General features: G+C 42.6%; 1 long non-coding RNA gene across 2 annotated transcripts in view; it reads right to left on the bottom strand.

The window, feature by feature from the left end:
* Positions 1 to 813: 813 nt before the first annotated feature.
* The window catches only part of LOC110348324 (uncharacterized), a 33805-nt gene continuing 19958 nt past the window's right edge, over positions 814 to 14660 (bottom strand). The window contains exons 4-5 of one of the 2 annotated variants that reach the window (XR_015441980.1): positions 12326 to 14341; positions 814 to 1795 (exon numbers count right to left, since the gene is read on the bottom strand). This is a non-coding gene — a long non-coding RNA (uncharacterized LOC110348324). Of the gene's footprint in view, positions 1796 to 8259; positions 14342 to 14660 lie in introns of those variants that run through there. The other variant, XR_002393460.2, reaches the window with a different exon arrangement.

Raw genomic sequence — 14660 nt, forward strand, 5'->3', positions numbered from 1 at the left:
CCTGCAAACAGCTCAAAAGGCAAAGGATTTCTTTGGGGGGAGGGGGAAATTGGGGGCCAAATGGGATCAACTGTCTTATATACTATTCTAACTAGCCCAGAGCTTAATGGTTTGAAACAGTCACTATTTTACTAGCCTGTAGAGTGTGTAGCACAGAATCCCACAGGCACAGTGGGGACTTGTTTCTGGCCATGGTGGCTGGGGTCTCAATTGGGAAGACTCAGAGTTTGAGGGTGCCTAGATAATGCCCTAGGGTAGGAGGCTGGAAAGTCACGGGTGCCGAGTCAGTGCCTGCACCGTGGCGTCTCTGTGTGTTCTGGCCTCCTCACAACATGGTGGTCTTGGGTTAGATGGATTTCTTAGTGTCTCAGGACTCCAAGTGTCAGCATGTAAGATAGCTCCTGAGAATTGCTTTCACTATATGCTACGGTCTAGTCATCTACCCACCCAGATAGGGCGGGGATTTACACTCCCTCTCCTCTCAATGAGAGGAGAGTTGAAGAATCTGTGGCTATTTAAACACTGCCACAATGGGGTTGGTGGTGTGGCTTGTAGATTCTTAGGGGTTTTCGTTGTTCTCATGAATATAGTATTTCTTTGGAAATAGGATCTAACCAGAAAATGAGCATTGCATGATTTTTAGGATGCCCCTAATATAAGCCCTACCCCCAAATAAGCCACAGTTAAGACTGTCAGCCAAATGGATTAATTTATCTGTTGTAATACACAACTGATGTATTGATTTATAAAATAATAATATTAATATATAATTAAATATAAATAAATATATATATATATTTTTGGTACCAGGGACCGAACCTGGGTCCTCAGCTTTCGAGGCAGATGGTGGAGCCACTGAGCTAAATCCTTGACCTTATAAATAATATTGTTGACAGTAATACTTTAAATAAATGATAATGTAAATTATAATTATTTGTAAATACTTACACAGGTGCCTTTGCATGAGAGGTAAATGCCTGTATAAACAGATGAACTTGAGACTTACTGTTGAGTGACCAATCGGAGTACAGATACAACGTACAAATAGTGTGTGCACTTGGTAACTAGTGGACATACTTGAGTCTAATATGAATCTTCATATTTCAGTATGTCATATGTTGTAATGGATGTACTTAACACATTCATGTGAAATAAAGAAATGTTTCCTGCAACTTTTGGTCACTTTTGTGTGGACCATCATTCTTAACTGTCATCATTTTTGTTGCCACTCCTGTCTCATAAGTCTCCAGTTAACACTCGATTTAAGTACTCGTTGTACATGAAAAAACAAGACATCCCTTGAAAATAAGCCCCATTGTGTCTTTTGGAGCAAAAATTAATATAAGACCTGGTCTTAGTTTTGGAGAAATGTGGTAGCAGCAGTGGAGGGAGCTTCTGCACGTGGCCTGCAGCATTCCTCATCCCAGCCTCACTCCTGATTGCCTCTCCCATCACCACAACCTCCCACATCCTGCTCTAAGAGATGAAGGCCATTTTCTGGACTAGATGGGGCCTGCAAAGTAGAGTTTTTTGGGATGCTTGCCTGGCTTCTGTTGTGCTCAGGTTCACAGCACCATCAGGTCATCCTTTGAAAGATTCTCTTCACATCTCCCGTTGCTGGTTTAAAGTTATCTTTCATCATCACACAGATCCTCCTTGGTAAATAAGGAGATACGAAAGAAGTGAAATCCTAGCTGGGTGTGGTGATACATGCCTGTAACCCCAGCACTCTGGGAGGTTGAGGCAGGAGGATTGTGAGTTTGAGTCCAATTTGAGTAATTTAGCAGGACCTTGTCTGAAATTAAATAAAAAAAGAAGTCAGCCCCTAAATTTACTTTATTCACACAATTATTTCATCCAATAAATCATTTATTGAACATCTAGTGTGAATTTGTAGTTACAATCTCTGACCTCATATGGACATTGTGACAGAGTAAGGAGACACACATGGCCAAGGTGTATAGGAGGGAATGGGGACCCCAGAATGGTGCACTGGATGCCAGAGTGAGGACTCACACTGAAGATTGCAAGTGCTTGGAGAAGGCATGCTCATGAGAAGCACCATCCTCACCAGCCACCCCTCTGGTGAGGGTCCAGGGTAGGGAGATGGGTACAGGACCCTGAGTGCTCAGAGTCTCTGCGTTTATGAGTGTCTGGCACTACAAAGTCATCCCAAATGGAAAATACTGTATTTTACAGCCAACATGTGGCTGGGGAGCCTGTTAAAGGGAGAAAGGATTTGAACATCTTTCTATTCAGCCGAGGCTGTTCAGGAATACTGTGTAGTGCCTCGAGCGAGTTGGCGTTTTCTCTATTTCTAATCAGCTTTTTAGGCCTTCTTTGTCTTTATTAAACAAACTCCTTGTTTTTAAAACATATTTCATGTTGTGCCATTCTTCTCTGAGAATGGCTGTGTCTTCTCAGGTGCAGCCCAAGAAGCCAGCCCTCTTGCCCTAGCTGGCTCCTTTGGGGTTTTATGGGTTTTATTTCAATGTGGCTGTTGTGCTTGGGGAGCTGGCATATAGGGGAGAGGAGGACTGGAGAGTCTCAGCTTTAGTCTGAGCTGGGTCCTGCTGTGGATAGCAGACAATCAGGGCCCTGTCACCCCATGGGCCTGCGTGCCACAAGTCTCCAGGGAGAGAGCATGTCTGAGAAGTGAGAATATCCACCAGCACACCTCGGCCTAGCAGTAAAGGCAGTTTGTCTCCTGTCTGTCTCTGCTGGTCCAGCCCCTGTGGACAGAGTTCTGAGTCCTGTACAGAGGGTGCTGTGGATGTTAAACACAGAAAGACTTTCACTACTTAGCAGCCTTGGGGATTCTAGAGAAACCAGAAGGAAGAAGAAAAGGTGTTTTCACTGTTGTTTGGGGCACTGTGTGGCTGCGGGACAGGAAGGTTCTGGGAAATCCTGAGCTTCAATAGTGATGACTGTGGTAGCCTACGGAGGGGGCTTGGCTCCAAGGGGCCTGGAGCCTGAGAAAGGGACTTGTTCATCACATACGCACATGGAAACACCTCCTGCAGCCCCCAAATCTCAGATGTGCAGAAGTTGTTTTGCAGGAAACCAGGTCCTACATGAATTGGTGAGAACCCAGATGTTGCCTGAATCTATTTTTAGTGTGTTAACATTTTATTCCTAGCTCTTTATCTCAGTGGACACAATAAAAATGAAGAAGGATTTATAATGGAAACATGACTCCTCTTAGGCTTTCTTCCCTTATTTTTCTGTTAATAAAAAAATACAATTTAGCTATGCTGTAATTACACAGAGATTATTTTAAACTACATTATAAGTGGACCTTGCTTTGATGGGTTCCTGAGAGTCTGCATGTAATTTAACATTATTCTTTGAAATAAAAATGTGAAAATACATCAAAGGTGTATTAGGTTGGCAAATCATCATTTTGTAGCATGGATTGTCTTAACATATTTTATAGGTCTGTTTCTCAGATGCTGGGTTTGCAGGGCACATCTTCAAGCATCCTTTGAGGGCCTCCAAAACTCGCTGGCTCCTCCTGGACCCTAGCTTCACCCTGTGCCTGACAGTGGTTCCTTAGAACTCTGACAGCTGCTCTCTGGGCCTCCTTGCTCAGATAGGGCTTTGTCTTTTTGCTTTGAATGTTGCCAGCCAGGGTCAGCTTCCAGGCCAGCTGCTCCGACCACACCACTCTTAGGACCCTTGGTGTGACTTATTAGTGTGTCGTGCAAGAAATTCTAAGTCTATACCAACTTAATCATCTCAATCTTGTTTTCAGAAGTTTTATTCACTTGTCCTTTAATATTTTCTCAACTGGCACAGAAAGATTCTAATGCTTTAATTTCCTGATGGACTCTGTTATTTCTTTGAGTGTGGCTATGCCAAGCCTCCACTCAAAGCAGGGCTGGCTTTATGTAAACTTGAATTTCTTGTCTGGGATGACAATGGAAAATAATCCCCACATTTTAAATGAGTGACATCTGAAAAAAGTTAATAGCATACAGTGGGAACAAAATTGAATGGCAAAATTAATAACATGTAAACCAAGTAAAAACGATTGAAGGTTTTGTCAAAGCTGATATACAACAGTGCTATTTTTTTTTTTTTTGCTTTCCTTTACCTATTAAAGAAAATAAGACAAGCCAGTATTGAAAATGCTTTTGTTTGAAGCAGTTTGAAAAATTACTCTGAAAATTCTAGTTTATTCTTGTCTGCATTTTGCTTCTGATTTTTCTGGTAGGGAGAAGCACTTTGAGGCGCAAATGGAGTAGGAGTTACTGGGGTAGGAGGACCTGGAGGCTCAAATGCATTAGGGGGAGGCAGAAACCCACATCTGTGTTAAATGAAGTCAGGATATAGATCTATTTGCAGTGTCTTGGAGAAGTAGCAATAGCAACTTGTGCTTACGAGTGGGCTGTCCTCCCTCTAGCTCAAATCTAAATGAAAAGCTTTGCCTAAGATGATAAGAAGGTTCTGTTTAACCCAAAGATACTGGGCTGGGGATTTAGCTCAGTGGTTCCGTCGCCTGCCTTGAAAGCGAAAGGTCCCGAGTTCAATCCCCAGTACCAAAAGAAAAGCAAACCCAAAGATACAAATAATCTGAGCTAGTGCTGTGGTTTGAAAGTGTCTCCTCCAAAGTGTGCCAACATGATGGTATTAAAGGATGAGACGTTTGAGAGGCAATTAGGCTGAGGAGGCCCACTCCCCTCGTGAATGGGATTTGGGCCCTAATAAAAGGAGCTTCACACATGGTTTGGTGCTCTTCCCTTCTGTCCTCTGCCCTGCCATAAGACACAGTGTTCTTCCTGTTCACAGGACTCAGCATCAAGGCTCTATCAGGAAGCAGAGCGTAGCCCTCGCTGGACACCGAACCTGGTGATGCTTTGATCTTGGACTTCTCAGCCTCAGGAACTATGAGAACTAAATTCCTTAAATTAGCCAATCTGTGGCATTCTGTGGTAGCATCACAAACACTTAGCTGGATGGATGCAGCCACTGCAGATGTTGAGAATTTCAGTTTATTTCCTAAGCCTGACAGCTTTTGGTGCTGAAGGTGGAGCAAATGGAACACCACAGATCTTTGGCTAGCACCTCTAGGGGATTAAAAGTTTGGATTAGAGAATTAGAGACCACTGACTTCAAGGAAGAAAAACCCACTCAGCCTGGCTCTGGTAAAAGGCAGTTTGTGAAACAATAGACAACAACTGTCACACAGGGGATGGCCAGGCTCCTGTGGCAGTATTTAACCATTTGGTCCTTCTCACTTCCTTTTTTTTTTTTTTTGGTACTGGGGATTGAACTTGGGTCCTTGTGCTTGTGCAGCAGGTGGCAAAACCACCGAGCTAAATCCCCAGCCCTCTCATTTCCTTTTTGATGATCATTTTAGTTGTTTATTTCCTCTGACAAAAGCAATATATCTTCAATAAACACATTAGAAAATAGAGACAATACAGAAAATAAAAATATCCATAAATCTTCTCCTTTCACATTTTATGAGTACATGTAATTCTTACTTAGACACTGTCATAAGTTTTGAAGTAGTCTCTTCCCAGGTAATGATATACCCTGGGAAACTTTTTTTTTTGTTTTTTTTGGTACTGGGGATTGAACTTGGGACCTTGCGCTTGCAAGGCAGGTGCCAGAACCACTGAGGTAAATCCCCAGCCCTGGGACACTGTTTTAATGGCTGTGCAGCATTTCACTATGCAGCTGGGAAGAACTTTCCTGCAGCTAAATAAGTTGCCAGGAGTAGAAAGTGGAGAAAGGTTGGGTGCATTTTTAAGCTTTAGAAACAGGGCCAACATGGTTGTATCAATTGACAGTGACACAAAAGTGTGCTTTGAATTTCCTAGCAAGATATCATCACTCCTTTCTAATCATTGCCATTTGATAAGTGAAAATGGAATTTGTTTTAATGCTCGATTAATGTTTTTTAATCACTGTAAAATTAATTGTGGAATCCTGGCTCTTACAAAGAATTTCCAGACAAAGCAAAAAGAAAGCATTTCCTAACTATATTTCCTAACTAGCTATTGGTTTCTTAGTCTCCTTTTATCTTTCTTAACTGAATAAGGACCCCAGATACTCTTATTACTAATTTTATAACTGATGTTTCTGGTGACATTGTGAGTACTATTATATTTAAAGATTTTTTTTTTGGTCATAAATGAGCTAGAAAATGATGTGGAATTATGACAGGAAAATGTTGAAAGTCAGAATTTTTTTTCCTGGGCTGACCTTTTTTTTGGTTTTTTTTGAGACAGGATCTCACTAGGTAGTTCAGGCTGGCCTTGAACTCACTTATGTACCACAGCTTAATTCTTTTTATGTCCCCTTCTCTTCCTCTTTCTCCCCTCTTTCTCCCCTCCTTCTATCTCTTGGTCTCCTTCCGATTTGCAAAAGATCCATCTCCTTGTTTCTTATTATCTATCTTTTATTTTGCTCTTTAATTTATTTATCTTTGGGTTTGTCATATAAGAGAAGCCATATTTTTGTATAAAGGAAGTGATATTTAAGCTTGTGTGTCTGATTTGTCACTTAACATTCTGATCTCAAGGTGCATCTGTTTTCCTACAAATGACTCAAATTTACCTTTCTTTATAGCAGAGTAGTATTTCATTTTATACAAATGTTATATTTTCTTTAGTCACCTGTTGATAGAAATAGAGGCTGCTTTCAAAATTTAGCTATTATGAATTGTGCTATTATAAACATGTGTATGTATATATCATCATAATATGATGACTTTAACTCTTTCAGGAAGATACCTAGAAGCAGAATAGCTGGGTTGGATGGAATTTCTAGTTTAATTTTTTTTGAGGAATCTCCATGCTGGTGTCCCTAGTGGTTGTACTAGTTTACACTCCCAACAACAATGTAGAAGTGTTTCTTTTTCCCTCCAGTCTTATCAACATTTGTTATTATCTGAATTCTTGATATTAGTCATTCTTTCTGGAGTAAGATGGAATCTCAGTGTTGTTTTAACTTGCATTTCTCTACTTATTCTGAGAAGTGTCTATTCATTTCAGTTGCTCATTTTTTGATTTGATCTTTTATTTTGGGAGGATTTACCTTTTTTTAGTTCTTCATCTTAGATATTAGTTCTCTGTTCGAGGAGTAGCTGGCAATTTTTTTCTCATATGATGTTTTGACATATTAAAAAACATTTCTGGCTAGGGAGAGACTGCCCCTAACTGAGCTACTCGATTCTTAGAGATGGCAAGAGACTAGCCAGAAACATGGCTTTCAAGTTCCAATTACCCAAGCCCAATCTATACCTCTTCCACCTGGCCCATCTAAGCACAACCGGAGGCAAATTCTTGTGGCTTAACCATTCTAGGGTCAGGTACCAGGCAACTAGAGACCATCCGTACGGCTGACCACCTGACAGAATTAGGCAAACTAAGCAGTCCTAACGCTTCTGTGTGGATACCCCAGTGAAGGCTCTGGCTTTATGCCTTCCCCTCACTCCTGTGTTCCACCTCTTGACCTTCCTGGTGTCTTTCCCCTGTGGCCCTGTGGGACTTGTGACACCCCATCTCTAGGACTGTGAGTGTAACAAATTCTGTTTTTTCCTGAGCCTCTCCTGTTTCCCCTGGTGGCCAGACCTGGCTGACCATTCCATAAAGGAAACAAGAGAAATGCAAACAGAAAGTCTCTAGAGGTTATATGTGTTCAGGCTATTCCTCAAATACACTTGTGAGAGATTGGGTTATTGTTCAGGAATAATGTTTAGTAAAACTTTAGAGAGGGTGAATGTATTTCCTAGCCCACTGATGCTGGGCTTGTCCACAAGTGCCACAATCTGGCCTATGGCAAGTTAGTGGATGCAGTGTGTGTAGAGGCTTGAAATGCTTCCCATCTGGTCCTTCTGTCTCTATCCTGCAAAGAGCTGCCTTGGGGAGCTCTTGGTCCAAAGATGATGGAAATACACTTGGACCCAACCTCAGACTCAGGCCTGCTGAACTCAGTCTGTGTTGGCCCAATCCCAGCTCCCTGCAGATACATGAGCGAAAACAAATGCTTAATGTTGAATGCTACTCAGTTTTGGGTTGATTTACCACCTGATACCACACTATCCTTTCTTCTTTTTTGTATAAACGATTCCCTCTGCTTTGAATATTTCTTCCATCTTTGCTACCTGCAGGGAATCTTTTGTATATTTCCAGGTTGCATTCAAATATCACATCTGCTATGCAATCTGCCTGGATTTGTTTTACTTTACCATATAGATAGAGATGCAAGAAGCTTTTTAAAAACACATTTGAAAAATCTTTCCACTCTCACAAAAGAATACTTCACCTCTGGGTGCCAAAATGTGCTGGGATTTCTTCCTACCATCAACAATCTTCCAGCGGATATCAATGAGGGGTCACACAATTTAAACTCACTCCTGACCACATCTACCTGGAGCTACCCACAGATCCCACAGGTGAAGGGCTCAGCCCCACAAGATTGACCCTACTTCCAGCGCCAGTCAGGTGCAGTAAGTGGGTTGTCACCTGTACTTCTCACTGACCTCCTATAAATCAAGGCTCCCATAACCCTCACCTTGGGTTCAAGTAACATGTTAGGATGGATTATAGAACTCATGGAAACACTCATACTTATTGCTTCATTATATGAATAAAGGATGTGATAAAAGATACAGATGAACAGCCAAAGGGAAGACATGCATAGGGCAAAGATGTGGGAAGCTGTGGGCCTTCTGTGGCCTCTCTAGAAGGGTTACCTTCTGGACATCTCCATGGGGTCAGCAGCCTGTGAGTGCTCCAAGCCCATTTTCTATAGGTGCCTCTTCACTTAGACATGATTCATGATTACCTCTACTCCTGCCCTCTCCCCTTCTTTGGGGATGTGGGGTGGGGTTGAAAATTTCAAGCTTCTCATCTTGGGTTGGTCTTTCTCGGGGGGCAAACCCCATTTCCTAGCTCACAAAGAGTCACCACATTTGAACACAGGATACTCCTACCACCAGGAATTTCCAAAGGATTAGGAGTCTACATCAGGAAATGTGCTCAGAGGCCAGCGTCTAGAATAGAAGATACACCTAGAGCCACAGTAGCTCAGGAATTTCTGAGGGTTTTAGGATCTCGGTGCCAGGAACCAGGGCCAGAGACCAAATATGTATTTATCATATTTCAGCATCACAGTAGTAGCATGTTCTGTTCTGTCCTTTCAGTGGCCATGCTTGTATTTACCTTCTTTCATTCATCTGTCACTGACCTGCCTCTTCACACAATACACTGGGGATAACAGCAAATGTAGTCTTCGGCTTCAAGGACCTAGCAAACCTTTTTAAAAAAACATCTCCAGTACAACATCTGTATTGTATTGTGCCATATATTTTTCTTTTGTATGCTGAATTCCACAAGATAAGTATCATGTTTCAGTCTTTTTTTCTGTCCTCAGGAAATGTACTCACTAATACAATAGATTTTTAAAAGTTGTTGCTTATAATTTACCTTCTCATTTTATCAAAGCTGTACCCATCATAGGGAAGTTTAGACTGTCTCTCTGCAGGTTGAATATGAGCTTGCTGAAATAAACTGATGGTAGATTAGCAGGAGGAAAGTCATTGCAAATTTATTTGATCATGGCTTTATGTGACTCAGGAGGCTTCAGATTAAAGATCCAAGGTGAACTGTCTTTTGTTGTTTTTTTTAAAGACAGAGTCTTGCTATGTAGTTCAGGCTGACCTTGAACTTGTGGAAATCCTCCTGCCTCAGTCTCCTCAGTGCTGGGATTACAGACGTGTGCCACCACACCCACCACTGAACTATCTGTTTTTAAACCTAGGTTTGATGAATCAAGGGCAGTTATGTGAAAATAAGAGTGGAGGAAAGGTCTGACCTAATGGAAATAGGCTGAGAGGGGAACCCAACAAGGCCTGCCTGGGCAGATTCTATTGGCCTATCTGGGCAGCACTGTCTCTTCCAGGGAGAGGCAGGACCCTCACGGGGTCTTATGACCTTATATCAAATAGGGTAGGTCAGAGAAGTCCTTTATAGCCAAAAGGGAAGCAGAAAGTTAATGTCTTAGGTTTTATGGCTTGTCTGAGTCATAGCTGCCTTGGGAAGAGGAATTCTAATCTCTATGGCTAACTTTGGAGGAGGCTGAGGGGTGAGAGTCTGGAGAGAAGGAGGAGGTCAGAGAGAAGTTCAGCTTCAGAGGTTTTCACTTTGGGGTGTCGTTTCCTGAGCCCCAGCAACACAACTTCACAGAGTCACACAGTTTCAGACTCTGGGGGGAATCAGAAGGCCTCCTCTCCCCTGCTTCCAAACTCTCTTTCACACACACAACGCCTTTTGTCTCTAGCTAATTATTTTATTTTATTTTTTAAAAATTCTTTTATTGGTACATTTTAGGTATACAATACGTTTACACTTATCATTGGGTGCTTGTACCTGTACAAGATGTATCTTGGTTCTTATTTTTTCCCCATTACCTGTGCACCCTTCACCCCCTCCACCCTTCCCTATTTACATAGACTTCATTTCCTTTTTTTTTCTTTTCTCATAATTTTTCCTTTTCCTTCTTCCCTTTCCCCTTCCCCTCCCATCACCCTTACCCCTTTGGACCTTTTCCTATTTCAAATTATCAATTATTCATTTTAATAATTTTGATCCTTATTTACACTTTCAGTTTCTCACACTAGAGAAACTATTTGGTATTTGCACATGTGTGTCCTATTTATTTCACTTAAGAGGATGGCCTCAATGTGCACCATTTAGTTATAAATGACTCTAGTTTCTTGTTCTTTATGGCTGAGTAGTACTCCATTTTATAAAAAAACCACATCTTTATCCAGTTTCTAGTTGATGGGCAATTGGGCTGTTTCCAAGTTTTAGCTATTATGAACTGTGCCGCTGTAAACATGGGTGCAGATATATTGCTGTGGTATGATTCTTTTAATTCTTTTGTGAAGATACCCAGCAGGGGAATAGCTGGGTCAAATGGGACCTCTAAATCTTAGTTCTCTGAGGTATCTCCATACTGATTTCCACAGTGGTTGCACCAGTCTACACTCCCACCAACAATGGAGAAGGGTTCCTTTCTCCCCACAACCCCACTAGCATTTGTTATTGGTTGATTTCTTGATAGCAGCCATTCTTTCTGGGGTGAGGTGGAATCTCAGTTTTGTTTTCATCTGCATCTCTCGAATGACCAGTGATGTTGAACATTTTTTTGTATGTTTATTTGCTGCTTTTACTTCTTTGTCTGAGAAATGTCTGTTCATTTCAGATGCCCATTTTTGAATTGGGTCTTTGAATTTGGGGGGTCTAATTTTTTTCAATTCTTTATATATTCTCGATAGTAGACCTTTGTCTGAGGTACATCTAGCTAATTATTTTAACATCTACAGCTGTGTTCCTAATGCCCCGCTCCCTTTGCTGCCTCTTGGGCTCAGAGGTGAGACTCTTTTGCCGCCCTCCCGCCAGCAGCCCCATAAAGAGATGTGACAATTTCATGGAGATGTTATCTAGGGTGTGCAGTGGTGAGACTTGAAAATGCTGCTCACATAGGAGCCATGCAATGAATTAGGATCATTTTTCCTTTTTTGTCCAACTTTTGGTTTTCCTGGTTTTTGTTTGCTGCTTTTGTTTGCTTCATTTCGGAGGTAGATTCTGCCTGTTGTGCAGGCTTGTCACGAACTCGTTGGTTCCAGTGATCCTTCTGCCTCAGCTTCCCAAGTAGCTGGAAATACAAGTGTGTGTCGCCATACCTGGCTAGCTGATCCTTATATTATCATGCATTTGGGTTTAACAGGAGCTCAGAATTTCATATCCTTGAAGAAAACCCTCTGGGGGTGGTTTGCTGACCATTCCAGTCTGCATTGCCCTTATCCCAAATTCACCTCGACCCACTATTTCCTCTCCTCTTCTTGGTACCGCAAGATTTCCTCTTTCTTCATTTACCCTCTCACTTTTGTCGAACACATTGTTAGGGCAAATAAAAATTAAAAGTTTGGAAGCGGTGGTGCACACTTATAATCCCAGCACTTGGGAGGCTGAGGCAGGAGGTTTGCTCTGAGTTCACTTCACTTAGATGAGGACTAATTATTCAAAACATAATATCCTGTATTTCCTTGATGACATAAAAAGGTGAGTTTCTTTCTGTCTTTGCAGTCTCTTAGCAGATTGCCTCTGATGTCCACCACATTCTGGTTGAATGCTTATTCAGTAATAAAACTCTTTTCTTTTTCTACTATATTTGTGGAGAGGCTTTCTGGGTTGGGAGATTTTTGTCATATTTCCCCATTAACAACAACTAGTAGCTTCCTGAGATAGGGACCTTGGAGATGAATATTGTGTTATTACATTTCTGATGTGGGTGTGATGGTGCATACCTGTTATAATCCAGCACTCCAGAGGCCGAGGCAGGAGGATTACAATGAGTTTGAGTGCTGCCTAGGCTACATGGTGACTTCAAGGCCCGCGTGCACTACATGTTGAGGCCCTGTCTCAAAAAACAAAAACAAAACAAATAAAAAAATACATTTCTGAAAATAACATTTTTTAGTTTCATTAAGCCTAGAATTCGACTCAGCATGTGTTTTCTTCTGAGCATGGTGGGTATGGCTCCACTGTCTGTGGATTCTAGAGTTGCTGTTGGGAAGTCTCAGGCCATCCATCTCACTCATGGTCTCTGGTATGTGACCTGCTTTCCCCTCTGGAAGCTTTGGACGCTGTTCTCATAGTGGCCAGTGTCCTCACATGTCATGGGGTTGGGCTTTGGAGTGACTGAGTCATTATGAACGGAAATATGTTCCTCACTTCTGGGAAATCAGCTCTAATGCTTTCTTGAGTGATTTCTTCCCTTTCAGTTTCTCTGTTCTCTATCTTAATTTACATTTGATTTTTATTTTTTTGTGGCGCTGAGGATAGAACCCAGGGCCTTGCACATGCCAGGCAAGCATTTCACACTGAGCTACACCCAGCCCTGTTGTCTTGTCATGGAGCACCTATTATTTTAAACTAAGCCTCTTAAGCTGGTCTTTTCCTTCCCCTTCTTCTTTTCTGTCCTGAGGATTGATTCCAGGGCCACACACATGCCAGGCAAATGTTCTACTACTGAGCTACACCTCCAACCCTTTTAAAACTTTTTTTTTTGGTATCAGGGATCGAACACGGGACCTTGCGCTTGCGAGGCAGGTGGTGGAACCACTGAGCTAAATCCCCAGCCCATCCCTTTTAAAACTTTGAGGCAGGGTCTCAGTAAGTTGTACAGGCTGGGCTGGAATTTGTGATCCTGCTGCCTCAGCCTCCTAAGTAGCTGACACTACAAGGTGTGTGCCACCATGCCCAGCTCCTGTCTTTTTCTTCATATTTTCCATTTCTTTGCATTTTTTTCCTTGTACTTCTTGGGGGATTCTCAACTTTATCACCCATTCCTTCTATTTTGTGTCTCGGTTTTATCATCACGATTTTCCGAAGTGTACGTTCTATTCTCTGGATATTCATCTTAGAGTACCCTGTTACCATTTCATGGATAACACTGCTCCTCTTATTTCTGTACGGATGTTCATGGTAATTTTTAAAAGCTGTCTTGTCTTTGCAGAGTCCCGGTTTCCTCCAGCTGCCTTGGCTGTGCCTTTTGTGGTAGATGCGTGGGGTGGCCATGCCCGTGCTTCAGAGCGCACATGCTCGGCTGCTTGGATGCTCCGAATGCAGAAACTGGGCGTGGGCGTCAGCTGTCTGAGCCTGTGGCTGGAAACTTCACTCGTTTCCGGTTTCCTTTCTGGATGTCGGCCAGGATCCTGAGAACTGAATGGGGCACAGGCTGGGGAAGGGAAACATTCACGTGATGACTGTCCTGAGAAGCAGCCTTGCTCTTGAGCTTGGCGCCTCCTAACCAGATCTTCCATTTGTCCTCTTGAGAAACTAGATTCCCAGGCTTCTGCAACGGAGCAGAAGCTCTGGGACCTGGCTGACCAGAGCAGGGGACATTTGGGGATCTACCAGGTCCTAAGCATCCTCTTTACGTTAGCCTTTTCCTCCATCTCCGTGACCGGTGGGGCCACGTGTCACCAGTTGATCAGGCTTTGGGGGGATTCTACCGCATAAACTGGTGGGTGGGCTTTTGACTTTTCCTGCTGCCAGCTCAGGATTCTACTTCCAGGGACGTGTGCTATTGCTTACCTCTCATCCACCTGGTTTCTAGTTCCCAAAATGTCCTTGTGGCGGGCTCCTCTCCTCTTCTCCCTGTTGGCTCATTGGTGCTTTCACATGAGTTCAAGCTGCCACTCCCCTGGATCCCCTGTTCTTCTCTAGCCGCTCTCTTCCTTTGGCTTCTCCAGGGTCTCAGTCCTGGTTCCCTGGCTTCTCAGGGGCACCACTGGGTTGCTGCCTCCTCTTTCTCCCTGCTGGACAGAGATGTGCACCCCAGAACTTCAGCGAAGGTTGCCTTTTCCCCTCTGTCCACATTGCCTCACCTAGCATATCTGTGATGTGTGACTGAAATATATGTTGAACATTTAAATTTAAAAAATACATTACAGTAAAGGACATGCTGCCATTAAACTCCCTCAGAGTTCTCCCTCACAGCTTCAATCTTATCCCATCCATCTTGCCACTTTCTGAAGCAGTTGTGGCAGTGCTCTTTCATGAGTGTCTTTATGACATGTGGTCAAAAATAGAGTGAATCCAATGGAATGGTGGGATCGTGAAAACATTACAATGTGT

The sequence above is a fragment of the Heterocephalus glaber genome, unplaced genomic scaffold, assembly GCF_053883595.1.
Source record: "Heterocephalus glaber isolate CG9 unplaced genomic scaffold, H.glaber_assembly_v1.0 deba00001532, whole genome shotgun sequence".
NCBI lineage: Eukaryota > Metazoa > Chordata > Mammalia > Rodentia > Bathyergidae > Heterocephalus > Heterocephalus glaber.